Here is a 20,067-nt window from a genome sequence, read left to right on the forward strand (position 1 = left end):
TTAAAAAAACATTCCTTCTCTCCTGAGAAATTTCGCAGCGTTTAAGGAGCTATAATAATCCAAGGCCTCTTCAGGGAGCAGAGATAGCTGTTTTGGTGGAAAAGGAAATGAGAACACGAGTTTACTATGCTCGGACCGTAGAAATGAATGCAACCGTTCTAAGAACATGTTTGCTGTCCTCTTCTGATTGCATATGTGCTCCCAGCTGCCTCTGACTATGTCCTCCTAAAGGGCAGGAACTCATTCTCCCTCTGTGCCGAACACACTGATGCTTTAGGATATACAATAACCCCAGAAGAGCAAGCTAAGAAGAGACAGCTGACATTTATGAAACACTTTTCTATGTGTCAGGCACTGAGCTAAGCACATTACATATATTATCTTATTTAATCCTCAAAGCAATCATCCCTAAGGTGTGGTTACCACTATTGCCCCCATTTCTTTTTTTTCCTTGAGAGAGGGTCTCTTTGTTGCTCAGGCTGGAATACAATGGCGTGATCTTGTCTCACCGCAACCTCTGCCTCCCAGGCTGAGACCATTCTTGTGCCTCAGCCTCCTGAGTAGCTGGGATTACAGGCGTGCACCACCATGCTTGGCTTTTTTTGTTTGTTTGTTTTTTTAGTAGAGCAGGGTCATCATGTTGGCCAGGCTGGTCTTGAACTCCTAAGCACAAGTGAGCTGCACACCTTAGCCTCACGAAGTGCTATGATTGCAGTCGTGGGCCACTGTGCCCAGTCTATTGCTCCCATTTTACAGATGAAGAAATGAAAGCACAGAGAAGGTAAGGAATTGGCAACAGTAGCATAACTGGCATTTGAACCCAAATCAATATTATTTTATAACCTGTGTGCGTACTTGGTATGCTATACCCTTGTAGGCCTGTCATGGAGAGTACAGGAGATGATGTATGTAACAAACTTATCACAGTCCCCGGTCCATGATAAGCATCACAATTAATTCCAGGTATTACATACATGTATAAGCAAAATGATGCTGTTTTATCATGTAAGTAGGTGATGCTACTCATTCTCTTGATGTATTAATAGACACTTGGCACTTAATGCTCTTAAGTATCTATTGATTTGAAAAGAATTGAATAGTGGTGGTGATAATTGGTGCTAAATGTATTAATATTACGCAGCATTGCAGTGAAGCTGAAGATACCAATGATGGTGACAGTTGATCAGGTTAGAGAGTTTGTAAACAAGTAGAGAAAACTGATCTACACTGAGATAAAGTCTGCAATGTTGGCTTGATTAACCATTGCTTCTCAGATTCTATAAAATGACTATATAAAATACGTAACAAATATCGCACCAAGTGCCTGCTTTGTCAGACTCAAAGCCTGTAGGGATACAGTGTTAGGTAAGAGTTAATCTTTTTGCTCATGGAATTTACAGTCTAGTAGAGAATTAAAAAAAAAAACAACATTGCAAATTATGATAAGTGCCACCAAGAAAATAATCAAAGAGTTAAAATAAATACAGAGTGATGGAGTTGGGATATGGGCAGGAGGGTCTGGATTTTACTTTGTATGTAGTAAAGGAAGGCTTCCTGCAGTAGGTGACATTTAAGACCAGATGATGGGAAAGAGCCTAGGAAGAGGGAACAATATACACAAGGCTCTGAGGCGGGAAAGAGCTTGATGAGTTCGAGGAGCTGGAGGATTGTTATGTAGTGGGTGGGTCTGGTTGCTTGGTGGGTGAACATCTTTACAGATGAAGAAATGAAAGTTAAGGAATTTGCAAGAGTAGCAACTGGCATTTGAACCCAAATCAATATGATTCCGTATAACATATGTTCTTGATGCTATACCCTTGTAGGGTTATTATGAACCCAGTGACCACAATCAAGGAGAATGCAACAGTGGGTTTCAGTACTTGCATCCAGTAAGAACACTGGGGACAGTTCCCAAAGCAGTGTCTCCTGGAATGAAGGTGAGAGCAGGGCTTTTATCGTGCTGCTGGCTGAGTCATTGCTTGTAAAGGTGGGGTAAGGTAGCGTGGGTGGCGTAAACGTAGTGCAGGTGGGGTAAAGGCGGTGCAGGTGGCGTAAAGGTAGTGCAGGTGGGGTAAAGGCGGCGCGGGTGGGGTAAAGGTAGTGCACCTGTGTCGCAGATCCTGCTTCTTCACACATGGCATGTATTGAAAATGGCGAATAGAAAATTATTGACAGGCTCAGGGAAAATGTTTGCTTCAGCCCCAAGTGGCTACTATGCCTCTTTAATAAATTCCAGTCTTCTCTATTGAATTGGTTAACCCCTTAAGCCCTCTCTTGCTTATATGTCTTGTATTGATATTTGGACCCTGTACACACAATACCATAACTCGGATAGTTTCTTCTCACCTAGAAGCAGTCAAACTCCACACAGGGACACGCCATTCTTTTGAGGACCCTTAGATCAACCCAGGAGGAGCTCTAGCTGCTGTTCCCCATTTCATGCCCCTTTTCAGCAGGGAATAGCCGGAAGGAGTTGTCGCTCAAAATCCCCTAACAGCAGTTAGTGTCTCCACAGAGGGGAATGTTATAGGAGTTATTAAGAAATTATTTTAGGCAGATAGAGAGGAAAAGGGGTCCTTGGGAAGTTTTCATTTTTTAAAGCATCTCCAGAAAAGTTTCTTGAAAAGCCCTTAGAGCCAGGCTGGCAACCTTTGATATGCAAATACCAGCCATTAGAAACTGGGTCTACCCAAACATGGAGATTCCCGTGGCCTAACTGCCCTTTGTCCACATGTTCTTAGCAACATGGCCGCCCCCACGTATCCCCATGTATGTAGAACATCATGGCACTCTACATTTGCATATTACCAGGCTAGGGTGGGAGGGCCAGCTTTTTTGAGGGATACGTGAATGACATGCCCAGTCAAACCCATCCCGTGAGCCCTATACAAATCACACGCTATCTCCTCCAGCCTCTGTATATATACCTAGCTGGTATCTGTGGCAGGTGGGGTTCCCTTTCTCAGCTTTGGAGCCCCCTCCTCTGTACAGGGGAACTTCTTCCTTCTCCCTTCCTTCTTGACCCTTCTTGTCTATTAAAATCTCTGATCCTTTAAAAAAAAATGGCGAATAGGCTCCCCCCTTGGTGTGCTTTTTAGTGTGGTAATGCTGAGAGTTCACCAAAGTTTATCTCTGACTGAGGCATCTCTACTTCCAGCTGGTTTTGGTTTTGCTGTAGCTGGGCTTCTTCCTGGAACAACAGAAACTCAAGGCATAACAGTTACAAGTGGTTACCCTATCATAGTGTGCACCCAAAGACCGGGGGCCCTGGGTTACAGGATGAGTGTGGCTGGAGCCTAACAGGATGAGAGGAGACCAGAACCAGATCATGCAGGGTCCTCATGGCTCTTGATAAGAAATTGGGTTTTATTCCAAGTTTAATAGAAACTCTCCAAAGGGGCCTGAATAGATGAGTGCCATGATCTGATTTGCTTCCATGTGGAGAAAGGACTAGATGGAATAAGAAGGTTGTTGGACCTTGTTGTGCAGAAAATGATGGTGGCGTGGATGAAGCAGCAGCTGTGGAGAGAAAGAAGCTGACAGATTGACAGATTTGGAATTGGCAAGACTGGATCCATGAGGATTGGATGTGGAGGATGAGGGAAAGGGGAGAGATTAAGGTGACTCATAGATTTTAATTTGGGGAAAGACCATCTCATGGGTATTAAAGTAAACAAATATGTAAACTTATTACTATCTTAGCCAGTTTTTGCTAGGTTCTGCTCCAGTAACAAACAGCCCGCAATTCTCTGTGATTTATACAGCAAAAGCTTATTTTCCATTTGTGTTTGGGTCCGCTGTGAGTCCACTGTGGCTTTTCAATTGGGATCCAGCTGAAGGAATAGCCCATATCTGGGACACACCAATCTATGGCAGATGGAGAAGAACTGTGGTAGAACCATGCAATAACTCTTGAAACATCTACTCGGCGTGACACACGTGACTTCTGCTTGCATTATGTTGGCAGAAGTAAGTTACACGTCAGAGCCCCATGTCAATGGGGCAAGGAAGAATTATTCTTTTACACAAAAGGATAGTCATTTGGAACCATAACATAATATACCCCAATTTTAAATACTGTTATGGAGCTCGGCCCCAGGACATGGCTTGTTAGGTTAGGAACTAAGGAAGTAGTGCTACATGTTGCGGCTTTTTCTATGCCTTACCTAAGGAAAGAAAGATGGTATGCAGAATTTGAAAAGGAGTATTTTGTGGATTTTCCCAAATAGAAGAAAATTGTTTATTTATTTATTTATTTGAGACAGAGTCTTGCTCTGTCACTCAGGCTGGCTTGCAGTGGGGCACGATCTTGGCTTACTGCCACCTCCGCCCCCCCAGGTTCAAGCGATCTCCTGCCTCAGCCTCCCAAGTACCTGGGATTACAGGTGCCTGCCACTGCACCTAGCTCATTTTTGTACTTTTAGTACAGACAGGTTTCACCATCTTGGCCAGGCTGGTCTTGAACACCACCTACCTTGGCCTCCCAAAGTGCTGGGATTACATTTGTGAGCCACAGTGCCTGGCCAATAGTTTTTTTTTTTTTTAATTATTTTTTAACATATCATCTATTTATAAGATATCAATATCTCAAATTACAAAAGGAGCAAGGCGCAGTGGCTCACACCTGTAATCCCAGCACTTTGGGAGGCCAAGGCAGGTGATTACCTGAGGTCAGGAGTTTGAGACCAGTCTGACCAACACGGTGAAACCCCATCTCTAATAAAAATACAAAAATTAGCTGGGTATGGTGGTGGAGCCTGTAATCCCAGCTACTCAGGAGGCTGAGGCAAAAGAATCGTTTGAACCCAGGATCGCAGTGAGCCGAGATCGTGCCATTGCTCTCCAGCCTGGGCAACGGAGCGAGGCTCCATCTCAAAAAGAAAATAAACAAATAAAATAATAAAATTACAAAGGGTATACAGTGACTCCTTCCTACTTCTGTGCCCACCAACCAGTTACCCTCTTGAATGCAACACAAAAGTGTGTGGGACTTTGGAAGCCTGTGGAAGAGGGCATCTTGAGGAAGAAGGAGTGGTACAGGTGGTCAAATATTTCCAAGAGGAAAAATTAATGGACATACTTAGAGAAGCTATGGTCATGAAAGGCCGCCATAAGTTCAAGAATAAATTTATACCAAAGGAATCTCATTGCTTTTTAAATTTATCGTGTTACTGTATAAGACTAGTTAGAAAGGAGAACGTCCATCACTTCTCCTTTCTAATCATAATAAATCATAATCATAATCATAAATCCTGATAACTGGGAGGCTGGCTGTAAGGTCAGAGATGGAAAAGGGATGTGACCATAAAAGCCAAGACCAGAGTGATGCTGGGCCATGAACGGAGCAATGAGGACAGTTTCTAGAAACTGAAAAAGACAAAAAATGAATTATTTCCTAGAGCCTCCAGAAGCAATGGAGCCCTGCCAACCCATTTAGACTTTGTTTTTTTTTTTTTTGGAGACAGAGTCTTTCTGTCCCCCAGGTTGGAGTGCAATGGCACGATCTTGGCTCACTGCAACCTCTGCCTCCCGGTGGGTGCCACCGCGCCTGGCTAATTTTTGTATTTTTAGTAGAGACGGGGTTTTGCCATGTTGGCCAGACTCGTCTCAATCTCCTGACCTCGGGTGATCTACCCAGCTTGGCCTCCCAAAGTGTTGGGATTACAGGCGTGAACCACTGTACCCAGCCCCATCTTAGACTTTTGATCTATAAAACTGTAAAATAACACATTTGTCTTGTTTTAAGGTCACAAATGTGAGGTAGTTTCTTATAGCAGCAATAGGGAGTGGATGCAGGGGCTTCACAGCCCTAATGCCTAAAGCGGCAGCAATGGGAGGTGGGTGTGACCGGATCCCAGGGAGGCTTCATGGACAGTTAGCTGACATCCAGCAATCCTGTGGGCTGACAGCGAGGTGTCAGTTGGAATAAACACTCTGCCCTTACCCTGCCCTTCCTTCCAATCTTCCTGCCTTCCTTCTACAGGCCAGACCTAGCCAGAAGCTACAGGCAAGGAACCCACAGATCAGTTCAGTGGGTCCACCTCCCAGGCCACAAAGAAGACAGAAGGGTGGAAAATGAATTAGAAGTGGAGGAAGGGTTGACTTGGAGGGGGTGATGCTTAGAGAAGCCTTTAACTGAGCTGGGCTTTGCAGGGAGAGTAGGAGTTTACCAGGCGGACAAGTCAGGGAAGGGCATTCTAGACAATGAGGCCAGCACATGCAACAGAGGCATGAAGTTGGTCACCCGTTCAGGGAGCTGCATGCGATTTGGTGTGGCTGGAACAGAGGACGCATGTGGCTCTCGATGAGGCTTTGGGAGCACTGGCCTGTTGTTATGGTGGCGAGCTTGGGTGTTAAACCAGAGTTAATGGGAAGCTTCAAAATGATTCTAAAATGTACTACAAAAATGAAAAAAGTAACTCTTGGCAAACTTCGAAATAATGCAGTTATTTTTTGTTTATATTTATTTATTTATTTTTTTGAGATGGAGTCTTGCCCTGTTGCCCAGGCTAGAGTGCAGTGGCATGATCTCGGGTCACTGCAACCTCCGCCTCTGGGTTCAAGTGATTCTTCTGCCTCAGCCTCTGGAGTAGCTGGGACTACAGGCACGTGCCACCATGCCCAGCTAATTTTTGTATTTTAGTAAAGACGGGGTTTCACTATCTTGGCCAGGCTGGTCTTGAACTTCTGACCTTGTGATCTGCCCACCTTGGCCTCCCAAAGTGCTGGGATTACATGAGCCACTGCACCTGGCCTAATTTTTGTTTTTTTAGATGCCCTCTTTGTGTCCATTCAAATCCCTCCTCCCATCCAAAAACGAGGTAGACATTGTTAATGGTCTGGTGGCATCTTCATTGACGTATTACGTGTTTTGTGATGTAACATTTCAAATCTACCAAATATAGAGAAAGCAGTAAGAGGAATTATTTACCCATTGCCCAGATTCAACAGTGATCTATTGAGTAATTATAAACAGGGGAGTGATATGATTAGGAATGTGTTCTAGAAAGACCTATGGGACAGCTAAGTGTATGGATTGGAGGAGCTCAGCCTGGAGGAGGGGAGATCGGTTCAGCATTTCTTGCAAAATTCCAGGCAAGCAATGCTGAGGGCTCCTGTCAGAGGGCAGGTGGTGGAGGAGAGGTGGGAGCTGATTGCAGAGGGGTGTTTAGAATTGATGGGCTACGTATGTCTCAGTCACGAGTGTGTTTCACTGGATCTAAGATGCTATGCAGGGTTTGGGTATCTGGAATCCTGCTCCACAGTATGGATTAATGAACATGTCTTATGCTTATGAAGTGGAACTTGCTGTTCTTGAGTAAAGAACATGATTTGGGGGATTCGTATGGTTGGGAACCTCAGAGGAGCCTCTTGGTTTCACAAAATGCTACCCTAGATGAAATGATGTCATTTATGAGGCCATGGTCCTCTTCAGGCAGGGGGCAGCTATGTTCTGTTTATTTAATAAAAATAGATGTCTTGAATGGCAGTTGCTTTCAGACAAAGCTTGGATTCCACAGGCAGATGGAGCTATTTTCTGTGTTTTTTCTCCCTGGTGACAGGCTGCAAGCCTGTAATCACAGGGACTAGCAGCCCTTGTTTGGGAGCTGGAATGGTTCTACGAACACCACTTCAGTCCCTACCTCCTTCTCTGGCTGCTGAGGCTGCTGAACTGGGGGACATCCCTTAATGAGATGCAACAAAGATGGCTCAAACCCAGCTACCTTCTTGGTATCCACTCAAATCATGGAAAGCTCTCATACCCTTGCATGCTGCTGGGGGGCAATGAAAGCTGCCTCACCACCCCTCCAGCTCCTGGACCTCTGTCCTGTCCAAGTCCCTCTTCCCCAGCTTCAAGCGATATTTGCAAGTCTGTTGCCACAACAGCCATGCATAGGGCAATGAATTGACCGCCTTGCATGCTGCTGGCACTTTGGATACAGGACATGATTTCATAATGTCCATCTCACATCCATCTGCAGTTCTCCTTTTCTCCCTGACAGGGCAGGGCGAGGCTGTGGCTACAGTGGCCCCTGGTACCCTCGTAGCTGTCTTTGTTTCTGGAGCTTATGTGGGGGTTGGGGAATAAGGGCGTGGTGGGGCAGTGGTTAGGAGTAGGCAGAATTCCCTCCTGACTTGGCTGTTCAAGAGAGGTTTCTCTCCTTTCCCTGTGGGTTGTTGTGGGTGGGTCTCCCTGGGGCAGGCATTCCAAGCTGGCTATCCTGTGGGTCATGGGAGCAAGTCCTTTGGGAGTATCTCCCAACACATTCCACAGTGGAGCTTCTGGTACAGGAGACAGAAAGAAATGATTCAGGCAGGCCGGGTGCAGTAGCTCATGCCTGTAATCCAGCACTCTGGAAGGCTGGGGCAGGCAGGTCACTTGAGGTCAGGAGTTAGCCTGGACAACACGGTGAAATTCTGTTTCTACTAAAAACACAAAAATCAGCTGTGTGTGGTGGCGGGTGCCTGTAATCCCAGCTACTTGGGAGGCTGAGGCAGAAGAATCCTTTAGACCTGGGAGGCAGAAGTTGCAGTGAGCTGAGATGACGCCACTACTGAAATCCAGCCTGGGTGACAGAGTAAGACTCTGTCTCAAAAAACAAAACAAAAAAAAAAGAATTATTTAGGCAGCCACTGAGGGTAAAAGAGTCCTGTGCAGGGCTTCCCTTTTACCACAAATCAGCCTAAGAAATTATTTTTTCTAATAAAGAGCAGCCTGAAAAATCAAGCTTGCAAACATAGATAAGCAAGCTGGAAGCTTGCACGGGTGAATGCCGTCTGCTGTGCCAATAGAAAAGGGCTCCCTGGGGGCCAGGCAGGTCCAACATGGAGGCTCCATCTTCCCTTTTATTTGTTACCACGTGTACAATAAAGAAACAGGCAACCTGCCAGCCAGGTAGAGAACATCTGTATAATAAAAGATTAGGGTGGGGTGGTCAGAAATTCATACCCTATGCAAATGGCACACCTGGTCTGACCAATCTTTTGTACCTGTGTAAATCAGACACCACTTCAAGGTCATCTAAAAAAACCCCTGCATTTGACCATAGAATTGAAACCCTTTGGGGACCCGTCTCTCTGCAGCAGAGAGAGTTATTCTCTTTCTTTTGCCTATTAAACTTCCACTGTTAAGCTCACTCTTTGTGTGTCTGTGTCCTAGTTTTCTGTGGCCATGAGACAATGAATCTCAGGTATCACCCCAGATGAATGACACTGTTTCACTTTGGGGCTTTAGGAATGATTCTCCTGGAGTCCCCTGTGCGACTTACAGGAGAAGATAGGCTCTTTCCATAAATACTGTTCTCCTTTTCAGGCTGTCCTTCTTTCTCCTAACCCCTTCTTTTATATTGATGCTGGGAATGGAATGAGTAGGATCAATTCTGGCCTCTTGGTAAGCCCTGTAGGGAGGTGGCTGGCTCCAACTTGTTATACGTAAATTTTTGGTGCCACAAAAGAAGTAGCACTCGAATAGAAATTTCCTCAGCAAGGCCATTTACTTCTATAGAAGGGTGCAGCTCACAGACGGAACAATGGTGAGTGCACACCTGGACAAGGGAGGGGAAGGGGTTCTTATTCCTGATGGAGGTAGCCCCTACTGCTGTGTTGTCCCCCTATTGACTAGGGTTAGACTGCACAGTCTAGGCTAATTCCAATTGGCTAGTTTAAAGAGAGCAGGGGTACGAGCCAGAGTGGCAGGGTGGGTAATTTGGCATGAAGGACAGTTATGGGACAGGTCAGAGCAGGTAACCAGGGGTCAAAGCAGGTGACCAGAGCAGACAACCAGAGCAGGTGACCAGGATGAGTCAGGACAGACCAGGGGACTGGGGGAACAGATGTGAACTACTGATTAGAACTGGTGGAAAAGGTTGTTTACTGAAACTACAAGGAAGTTAAACTTTAAAATGGAGAATTAAAGAACAAGAGAGCTGAACATACTGACACACTGATTCTTTGAAGAGAAACTTGGAGTTCAGTGTATCTAACAATTTATCGAAACTGGAAACCAGAATAGCAGGAGGATACTCAGTGCCATTTGTCCTCTGGACTGGTTTTTTTTTTTTTTTTTTTTAATTATTTGCTTATTTTAGAGACAGGGTCTTCTCTCACCCAGGCTGTAGTGCAGTGGTGTGATCATAGTTCAGTAACCTCAGCCTTGGTCCTCCTGCCTGCTGGGTAGCTAGAACCACGGGTGCACATCACCATGCCAGACTAATTTATTTTAAAAACCATTTTGTAGAGATTGGGGTCTTACTATGTTGACTAGGCTAGTCTTGAACTCCTGGTCTCAAGGGATTCTCCTGCCTCAGCCTCCCAAAGGGCTGGGATTATAGGCATGACCCACCATGGCTGGCCAGCATTAGGTTTTACCCAAAGTTCTGGGAAAATAAGATAAATTCCACTCAACATCTATTGCAGTAATTAGTTAATTACAAAGTATGATGCTCTATTATAGTTTTTCTGGGGCAGATCATTCACATTTCTAGGTCTTGGTTGTCTCATCTGTGAGGTGGGGTGGTGGGTGTGCCTCTAGGAAGGTGGCAGAAACTGGATGGCGTCACCTGTTTGGATCTGTCAGGTAGAGCTTTGAGTCTATAGAGTTCATGGTTTTAGGGTTGCTTGAGTTCAAGCTTTTTCTCTTCTCATTTTTGTTTCAAAAACTACATTCATGTCAAAGCACTTCATAGTTGTGAAGTGCCAGGCATAGAAAGAGGAACAAATCCATTAGCTGGGTATGCTGGTGAACAGCTGTAGTCCCAGCTACTCGGGAGGCTTAGGCAGGAGAATCGCTTGAACCCGGGAGGCGGAGGTTGCAGTGAGCCGAGATTGCGCCACTGCACTCCAGCCTGGAGACAGATTGAGACTCCATCTCAAAAAAAAAGCCAAGAAAGAAAGAGCGACAAATCCTAGCTGGGGAAGGAGGAGAGAGGATTGTGTTCATTAGTCTATTCCCAGCTACCAGAGGCATGGCTATTAGCACAAGTCAAGCGTTCTTTCAGAGTTATTTGTCAGCAAGTCTTCCTCCAATCAAAAGCCTTGGTTGGCAAGGCTAATGAAAGTTTATCCTAGAGACCTTGGGTATCTGGTGCAGGAAACATATTTCACAGACTCTTCCCAAAGCATTGTACTAGGTGCTGTGTGGGAGAGGCAACAGTGGTGTCATAAAAGAACACTGGCTAGGCTGGGCGTGGTGGCTCACACCTATCATCCCAGCACTTTGGGAGGCTGAGATGGGCGGATCACCTGAGGTCGAGTTTGAGACCAGCCTGGTCAATATATAGTAAAACCCTGTCTTTACTAAAAAATACAAAAATTAGCTGGGCATGGTGTGCTTGTCTGTAATTTCCGCTACTTCGGAATCTGAGGCAGGAGAATCACTTGAACCTGGGAGGCGGAGGTTGCAGTGAGCCGAAATCACTGCACTCCATCCTGGGCGAGAGAGCAAGGCTCCGTCTCTGAAACTAACAAACCCCAAAAAGCCTAACAGTGGGTATAGGGCTAGGCAGATCTGAGCATACAAAACAAAGACAGAGAAGTGGACTTAGTGAATATGAGTAACAAATGTTTATGTGAAGCTTACTGTGTGCCAAGCACTACTCTAACGACATAAAATGTATCAAATCATGCAAAATGCACCAACTCAATGACTCCTCATGGCAATTCTATGATGCAGACACTGTCATCGTGCCCATTTTACAGATGGAGGGGCTGAGGCACATCAAGGTTGAACAGCTAGGAAGTAGTGGGCTGGCTTCAGATGCTTTGCCCTTCACCACTGTGCTATGCTGCCTCTCTGAAGGAAGCAGTGGCTCCTCAGGATATTTTCAAAATTAAGAAAGGATTAAATTGTAAAATATAATGAGAACACTTGAATACACATTTTAAAAGTACAAACAAGAGGGAGCCACACAGGCACGTTTATGTGGGTCAGGAGTGACTGTTTTGTTGTACTCTTTGGCATCTGCCAAGCGTGATTTCTCAGGATGTGGTGGCTGGCTGACTGCCCTTGCAGCCACTGGATTCTGTTCTGTCTCTGATTTTTCTCCCTTTCCCCCTGCCCTCTGAAACCTTCCTCTAGACTTTTCTTGCCCTTGTTCTCTTTCTAGAAGCTTGAATTAGTTTTTGGAGAAACAGAAACAGTAGGAGGTGCATGTCTCTCTCTCTATGAATGTGTCTATATATATGATCTCTCTGTCTCCAAATCTCTCTTTCTCTCTAGGATCTCTGTCTCTCTGTCTTTGTCTCTCTCTCTCTCATCTATCATCTCCATATATGTTTATATAGGTAGTTTTTTCTTTTTTGAGACAGTCTTTCTCCTTCGCCCAGGCTGGGGTGCAGTGGCGCGATCTTGCCTTACTGCAACCTCTGCCTCCCAGGTGCAAGCGATTCTTGTGCCTCAGCCTCCTGAGTAGCTGGGATTTCAGGTGCATGTTACAATGACGGACTAATTTTTGTATTTTTTTGCAGAGACAGGTTTCACTGTGTTGGCCAGGTTGGTCTCGAACTCCTGGCCTCAAGTGATCTGCCCACCTTGGTCTTTCAAAGTGCTGGGATTACAGGTGTGAGCCACTGCGCTGGCTGATATATTTTATTCTTTTTTAACTACTTTATTACGTAAAGTGAAATATTTTATTCTTTAAAATTGACCTATATTTGGCTAGGCACAATGGCTGATGCCTGTAATCCTAGCACTTTGGGAGGCCAAGGTAGGAGGATTACTTGAGTCTGGTGGTTTGAGATCAGCCTGGGTAACAAAGCGAGACCCCATCTCTCCAAAAAAAAAAAAAAAAAAAAAAAGACTAGCCCAGTGTGTGGTGTGTGCCTGTACTCCCCAGATATGCAGGAGGCTGAGGCAGGAAGATCACTTGAACTCAGGAGTTCAAAGTTACAGTGAGCTATGATTGCACTACTGCACTCCAGCCTGGGCAACAGAGTAAGACCCTGTCTCAATAAAAAAAATGTTTTTTTGATCTCTCTCTATACTTTTATCTCTCTTTATCTCTATCATCTATGTATGTATGTGATATGGTTTGGCTGTGTCCTCACTCAAATCTCAACTTGAATTGTATCTCCTAGAATTCCCATGTGTTGTGGGAGGGACCCAGGGGGAGGTAATTGAATCACGGAGCTGGTCTTTCCCGTGCTATTCTCGTGATAGTGAATAAGTCTCACGAGATCTGACGGTTTTATCAGGGGTTTCCGCTTTGGCTTCTTCCTCATTTTTCTGTTGCTGCCCGTGATGTAAGAAGTGCCTTTCACCTCCCGCGGAGATTCTGAGTCCTCCCCAGCCATGTGGGACTATAAGTCCAATTAAACCTTGTTTTCTTCCCAGTCTTGGGTATATTTTTCTCAGCAGCGTGAAAACAGACTAATGCAGTATGTATGTAGATTTATTTTAAGAAATTGGCAAAAAAAAAAAAAAAGAAAAAAAAAAAAAGAAAAAAGAAATTGGCTTATGCAATTGTGAGACTGGCAGGTCCAAAATCTCCAGGGCAGGCTGGCAGGCTGGAGACCCAGGGAAGAGGTGATGTTGCCATCTTGAGTCTAGAGGCAGAATTCTTTCTTTGCGAGATGTCACTCTTTTCCTCTCAAGGCCTTCAGCTGATTGGATGAGGCGTACCCACGTTATTGAAGCCCTTACCCACTGTCTACTAATTTAAATGTTAATCACACCTAAAAAATACCTACATAGCAACAACTAGACTAATGTTTGACCAAACAACTGGGTACCATGGACTAGCCAAGTTGACACATAAAATTAACCATCGCAGAACCACTTGAAGGGAGTTGGGGCTCATTTGGCTTCTGTTAGTTTTCTAGAACACTGGGAAGGCTCTGGTACTAAGACCCCAGGGGACACAGCTTTAGTTTTCTCTAAAAGGGAACTCTGTCCAAACTTTAGAGTACTTTTTTTTTCCTTCCCAAGAAATCTATCAATGCACAGAATTGGACTTTAGTTGGTAAGTCTAAGGCCCTTGATTTCTAGTCCCATTTCTGGCTTTCAACGAAGGAGCTCATGTTTCATCCTACATTGTCCTCCTCAAAAACATGAACTCAGTTCTTCTTCCGACCTGAACTCCTCTAGTACGCTGTACCTGACTCTGGGCACTTAACACTTTGGCTCCTGTATTGTAATCTATACACATTTTCTAGTCCCTCCCACTCCTCCACCAGGGGGGTAAATTTGCTGAGGGCAAGTCCTAAGCTCACACTTCTGCATGGCTGCTCCTGCGCCGACGACATTGCTGCTTCATAAACATTGCCCATTGGAGACAATTTGCAACACTGATTCTCTGTGATGTTTCTTAGGCAGAAACGCGATTGGCTGGTCAGCCTCAATTTAAGCCTATGTAAACAAGGAAGGAGAAAACTTTATGCCTACCACGGACAGAGGCTGACACTGCCTCTCTAGCTTTTGCACGTTCACGTATCTGGCGGTCAAAATAAGTCTTGCTGATGAACTAGGCTGTGAAGATGGTTGTGCCTTTTATTTTCAGGCAAATCCTTGCTCAGCTTGGACTGAGGACTCTGTAGCGTGAGGGACGGTGGGAGTTTGTCTGGGGTGGGGATGGAACTGCCGGGGAAGAGCTTTTGTAGGGGTGGGCTGCCAGACATGCTCGAGAAGCTGCATTGGTTTCCTGTTACTACTGCAGCAAATTGCACTTTCAGTGGCTTAAAACAGCATACATTCGTTATTTTTTTAAAATTATTTATTTATTTATTTATTTTGAGACGGAGTTTCGCTCTTGTTACCCAGGCTGGAGTGCAATGGCGCGATCTCGGCTCACCGCAACCTCCGTCTCCTGGGTTCAGGCAATTCTCCTGCCTCAGCCTCCTGAGTAGCTGGGATTACAGGCACGCACCACCATGCCCAGCTAATTTTTTGTAGTTTTAGTAGAGACGGGGTTTCACCGTGTTGACCAGGATGGTCTCGATCTCTTGACCTCGTGATCCACCCACCTCGGCCTCCCAAAGTGCTGGGATTACAGGTGTGAGCCACCGCGCCTGGCCGCATTCGTTATTTTTATAGTTCAGCAGGTCAGATCTGACATAAGTTTTGGTAGGCTGACATCAAGATATTGGCAGGACTGTGTTCCCTTCTGGGCGCTCTAGGGAGAATCTCTTTCCTTGCTTTTCCCTGATGATAGGCGCTGCTCTCATACCTTGGCTGGTGGCCCCGTCCTCCACCTTCAAAGCCAGGAAGGGCCGGTGGAGTCCTTGCGTTGCATCAGTCTGACCTCTGCTGCATTTCTCTTCTCCTTTTAAAGACCCGTCGGTAAATGTTACATTGGGGCTGGGCGCGCTGGCTCATGCCTGGGATCCTAGCACTTTGGGAAGCCGAGGTGGGCAGATCACCTGAGGTCAGTTCAAGACCAGTTTGGCCAACATGATGAAACCCCTGTCTCTACTAAAAATACAAAAATTAGCTAGGTATGGTGGCAGGCACTTGTAAGCCAAGATACTTGGGAGGCTGAGGCAGGGGAACTGCTTGAACCTGGGAACTGCTTGAACCTGGGAGGTTGCATGAGCCGAGATTGTGCCATTGCACTCCAGCCTGGGTGACAAGACTAAAAGTCCGTTTCAGAAAAAGGCAGGGCACGGTGGCTCACACCTGTAGCCCCAGCACTTTGGGAAACTGAGGTGGGCAGATCACTAGGTCAGGAGATCGAGACCATCCTGGCCAACATGGTGAAACCCAGTCTCTACTAAAAATATAAAAATTAGCTTGGCATGGTGGCATGTGCCTGTAATCCCAGCTACTCAGGAGGCTGAGGCAGGAGAATTGCCTGAACCAGGGAGTTGGCAGTTGCAGTGAGATGGGATCGTGCCACTGCACTCCAGCCTGGTGACAGACAGTGACTCCATCTCAAAAAAATATATAAATAAATAAAGTTACGCTGGGCCCACCCAGATGGTTACACTGGGCCCACCCAGGATAACCCCTGTATCTAAAGGTGCTGAATTTAATCACATTTGCAATTTTCCCTTTCCCATGTAGCAGCATATTCATAGGTTACAGGAATTAGGATGTGGAGATCCTTAGGGAGCCATTATTTTACCTGCCATGGTGGTCTTATGATTTCCATTTAAAATAAGTAATTAGTGTAAGGTATAACTTTAAATGGAAATGTGTGATAATTTTACTTGTTTAACAATATTAGAGTTTTCTAGAGATTTTGAGACAAAATATATTTATGCTTTATTTGTTAAACTTGTAACTTATTTATTTGAGAATCTTTTGGTTATTAAGGCTGTAAGCTTATCTGAGCAGGTATTTGCAGTGCTTTTTTACAAAGCAAATGCTTTCAATTTATAATTGAAGTGCTTAAAAATCAAATGTATCAGATTTATAATTGCAGCTTTAAAATGTTTAAAGGAATTTTTTTTATTAAGTTTGTAAAAGAGAATTACTTTTTAGAGGGACTGTAGTCTGTTAAATTTGAGTTTATTAAGAGTAATAAAAGTTCCTATTATTTTGTCTTAAAATTTACGAGACTTGTAAATTAAACATCAAGATTTGTTAGATGAATTTAAAGGAAACTTTAATGAAAACTAGGTCTCTGTATTTGTTACTTTATCAACGAACATTAATTTTAAACCAACAAGCTGTAAGTAATTCTATCTATGCACATAAACTCATGCCAATTTTTGTCTAGTTAAGGATAGGTATGTGGTCCTAAGACTTTCAAAAGTATTTTTTAATGTATATCTCACCCAACCTTTTTGGCACAAAGGACTGGTTTCTGTGGACCAGGGGGATGCAGGGGGTGGGGGGGGAATGGTTCTGTAATGAAACTGTTCTACGTCAGATCATCAGGCATTAGATTTTCATAAGGAGCACGCAACCTAGGTGCCTTGCATGCACAGTTCACAACAGGGTTCGCACTCCTTTGAGACTCTAATGCCACCACTGATCTGACAGGAGGTGGAGCTCAGGTGGTGACCCTCACTTGCCTGCTGCTCATCTCCTTCCTAACAGGCCACAGGCCAATACTGGTCCATAGCCTTGGGACTGGGGACCCCTGGTGTACATGGTTTTATTAATTCATTCAGCCCTGGCACTGTGCTAGGTACTATGCAATTGCCCATATGATGTAATAAAGTCCCTAGGCAAAGAAGTGTGATGGGAAATAAGATTTACTCAGCTGGGAGAGGCTTTAGTGAGGCAGTGGCTTAAAGGTGCTAATCAGACAGATGATAGATGGTAGGGGAAGAACATTCTAAGTAGGCACACTACCTGAGCAAAGAAGGCTTGTCATATTTAGGGAATGGTGAGATTTTGTGATCCTGGTGGAGGTTTAACAAAATGGTCTCTAATTACTCTCATGCACCTTTTGCCATTTTCTGATTGACAGTTACTGGCCAGATCAGAGGGTGTCCCAGAGTGAAAGTATCAAGTAAGCCAGTCTCCTGCACCTCAGTCACCTGAATAAATCATACCCACCTGGAAACAGTGCAATTCTGAAACTGATTCTTAGACTCTTGTTGCTCAGGGAATAGCAATAATCATTAACATTGACTCAGCTCGTAGCTTGTGCCTGCCTCCAAGCACTTCATATGTGTTAGTTCACTTAACGGCCTGAGCCATATGAGTTAGGTGTTCTTAGAGTCAAGGAAATTGAGACACAGAGGGGTGAAGTGAGGTGACAAAGGCCACTCTGCAGGTAAGTTGCAGGACCATGATTTGAACCTTGTATAGCTGGTTCTCTTTCTGGAATGCTCTTGCCCTCATTCCTTTGGGGCTGGCTCTTTCAATATCACTTCATCAGAGAGGCCCCTGCTGCTTCCGTCCTCACTGTCTTAAGTGGGTCCCAGTTGTTATTCTATATCGCAACCCTTTGTCTATTCCCTTCATATTGGTTATTACAAATAATTTGTACTTGATTTCCCTTCCCTTCCCTTCCCTCCCTCCTTCTTCCCTTCCCTCCTTCCCTCCCTTCCCCTCCCCTCCCCTCCTCTTCCCTTCCTTTTCTTTCTTTTCTGTCTTTTTTTTTTTGAGACAGAGTCTGGCTTTGTTACCCAGGCTGGAGTGTATGGCACTATCTCAGCTCATTGCAACCTTTGCCTCCCAGGTTCAAGAGATACTCCTGTCTCAGCTTCCCGATTAGCTGGGACTACAGGCATGTGCCACCATGCCCAGATAATTTTTGTATTTTTAGTAGAGATGGGGTTTTACCATATTGATCAGGCTGGTCTCGAGCTTTTGACCTCAAGTGAGCTACCCACCTTGGCCTTCCAAAGTGCTGGAATTACAGGTGTGATCCACTGCACCTGGGCTGCCTTTCTTACTAGAATCTAAATTTCATTAAGGCAAGGATGAATCCCATCTTTTTCATCAAAACAAAAAAAAAACCAAAAAAACAAAAACAAAAAAACCAAAAACAAACCCCACCCACATAAAAGGCAAGGACACTTTCTGTCTTATTCATCACTCTATTCCCAGTGCCTTGCACAGGTCTAGCATATAATAGCTGTTCCATGAATGCCTGTTGATGAATAAATTGATGTTGACTTCAAAATTCATTATTCCCTAAATATTCTACTGTGCAAACAGTATATGAAAATATTCGATTTAAGCGTAATGCTGTATTATAGACTCAGATTGGTATTCAGCAACAAGCTGATTTTTCTATGGATTCCTAGAAATTTTACAAAAATGGTAACAAGTTTCTGGGGAAGGAATATAAGTCTCAATAGGCAAAAGATAAACATATTTGGTATGATAAAAAGCCAACTTGAATTGAGACACACTAAAAATGCACCGGTGTGTATTGTTGGAAAAACATTTATTGCAATTCAGTGTCAAAAGTTTTTTACAAAAATATGCCACCGTCTGGTACAAACAACTATAAAAAATCAGTTCACATGCAAGAAAAATGTGCAAATAATTTATACAGAAGGACTCAGCTCACACAATATTAAATAAACATCTTTACATGTAATTGGTCTAACTTTATGCTTTAGTTACAATGTTCAACCCCCTCTAATATTTTTCATTTAAAAAAGTACATTAAAGTTTCTAAGCTTAGGACATAGGCTGTAATATACACCCACTTTAGCCAGGGTGATTGGCACTTGGTAGAATAAAGATGGCACCAAGGGTTCCCAAGTATAGAACACAGCTTGGAGCCTTCTGCTTAACAGACTTGTGCATCGTTAATTAAATAAACACATCTATACTCAAAGACAGAAAAAGTCATGTTTAAACTCCAGAATTAATGTTGTAGCAGATGGAGTTTCAAGAAGTTCAGAGTTTTGGAGCAGCCATCATTTTTGGCCAAATGGAGCAGGGCCTAAGTTTTGAGAGATTCTCCAGGAAGCTTTGTTTGCTGAGTGAATTCAAGGACACTTTGAAAAATGCCCAGCAGACAAAGTCATGAATATCACAGCCCCTTGCTCCTGGCTGCCTCATGGAATAATCCCCCTTTGGTTAGTAAAAGATGAGGTTTAGTGGAGAACGAACATTTGCTGGGATAGAAACGCACTGAATCTCATAGCTGGTCCTGAAGGAGGAAATGGAGAAGATGGATTAAATGTACCTCTGAGTCTCGGGAGAGGAAACACCTGCTTCGGAATCTCAGTTTCTAGGAAGCAAGCCACTGCCCAGCCCTTCTGTCTTTTTTATAAGGGCCGTTTTTGTAATAAAAATGTTAAGTACCCAAGGAAAAAATAAATTTGTCAAAATGTGCTGCTTTCTTTATAGCAGGAAGGTTGTACTCATTGGAATGCCACATTCACAACAGAATCTGAGTTCTGTAAAAACATTAAGCAGCTCCTTAACTTCTCCAGTAAGAATCAGGGCCTTGAAATGGAAATGTTAATGGCCAGATGGCCAACACTGGGTAGTCTCCCATGCCTTCCACAGTGAAGGTCTTGAGAAAAATCACATCCAATGTCATGTGTCTCCAGCTGTACCAAAATGTGCTTGGGGTGGAGGGCTGGGGGTACCTGAAGTTGGCATTCAGCTCTGCCACTGAGTACTAGGTGGGCTGAGGCATGTCCCCTAAACATTCTGGACCTCTTTGTCATCTTGAAAGGCAGAAGCTCTAAGTCTAAAGTCTGGGGTAG

General features: G+C 44.4%; 1 long non-coding RNA gene across 1 annotated transcript; it reads right to left on the reverse strand.

The window, feature by feature from the left end:
- Positions 1–615: 615 nt before the first annotated feature.
- Positions 616–18,140, reverse strand: LOC116533346. Its single transcript, XR_004261242.1, has 3 exons — positions 18,115–18,140; positions 16,730–16,742; positions 616–703 (listed from the first exon to the last, which is right to left on the reverse strand). It is a non-coding gene; the product is annotated as an uncharacterized LOC116533346 (long non-coding RNA).
- Between the last annotated feature and the right edge of the window lie 1,927 nt (positions 18,141–20,067).

The sequence above is a fragment of the Sapajus apella genome, unplaced genomic scaffold (assembly GCF_009761245.1).
Source record: "Sapajus apella isolate SASKATOON/1434 unplaced genomic scaffold, GSC_monkey_1.0 scaffold3, whole genome shotgun sequence".
NCBI lineage: Eukaryota > Metazoa > Chordata > Mammalia > Primates > Cebidae > Sapajus > Sapajus apella.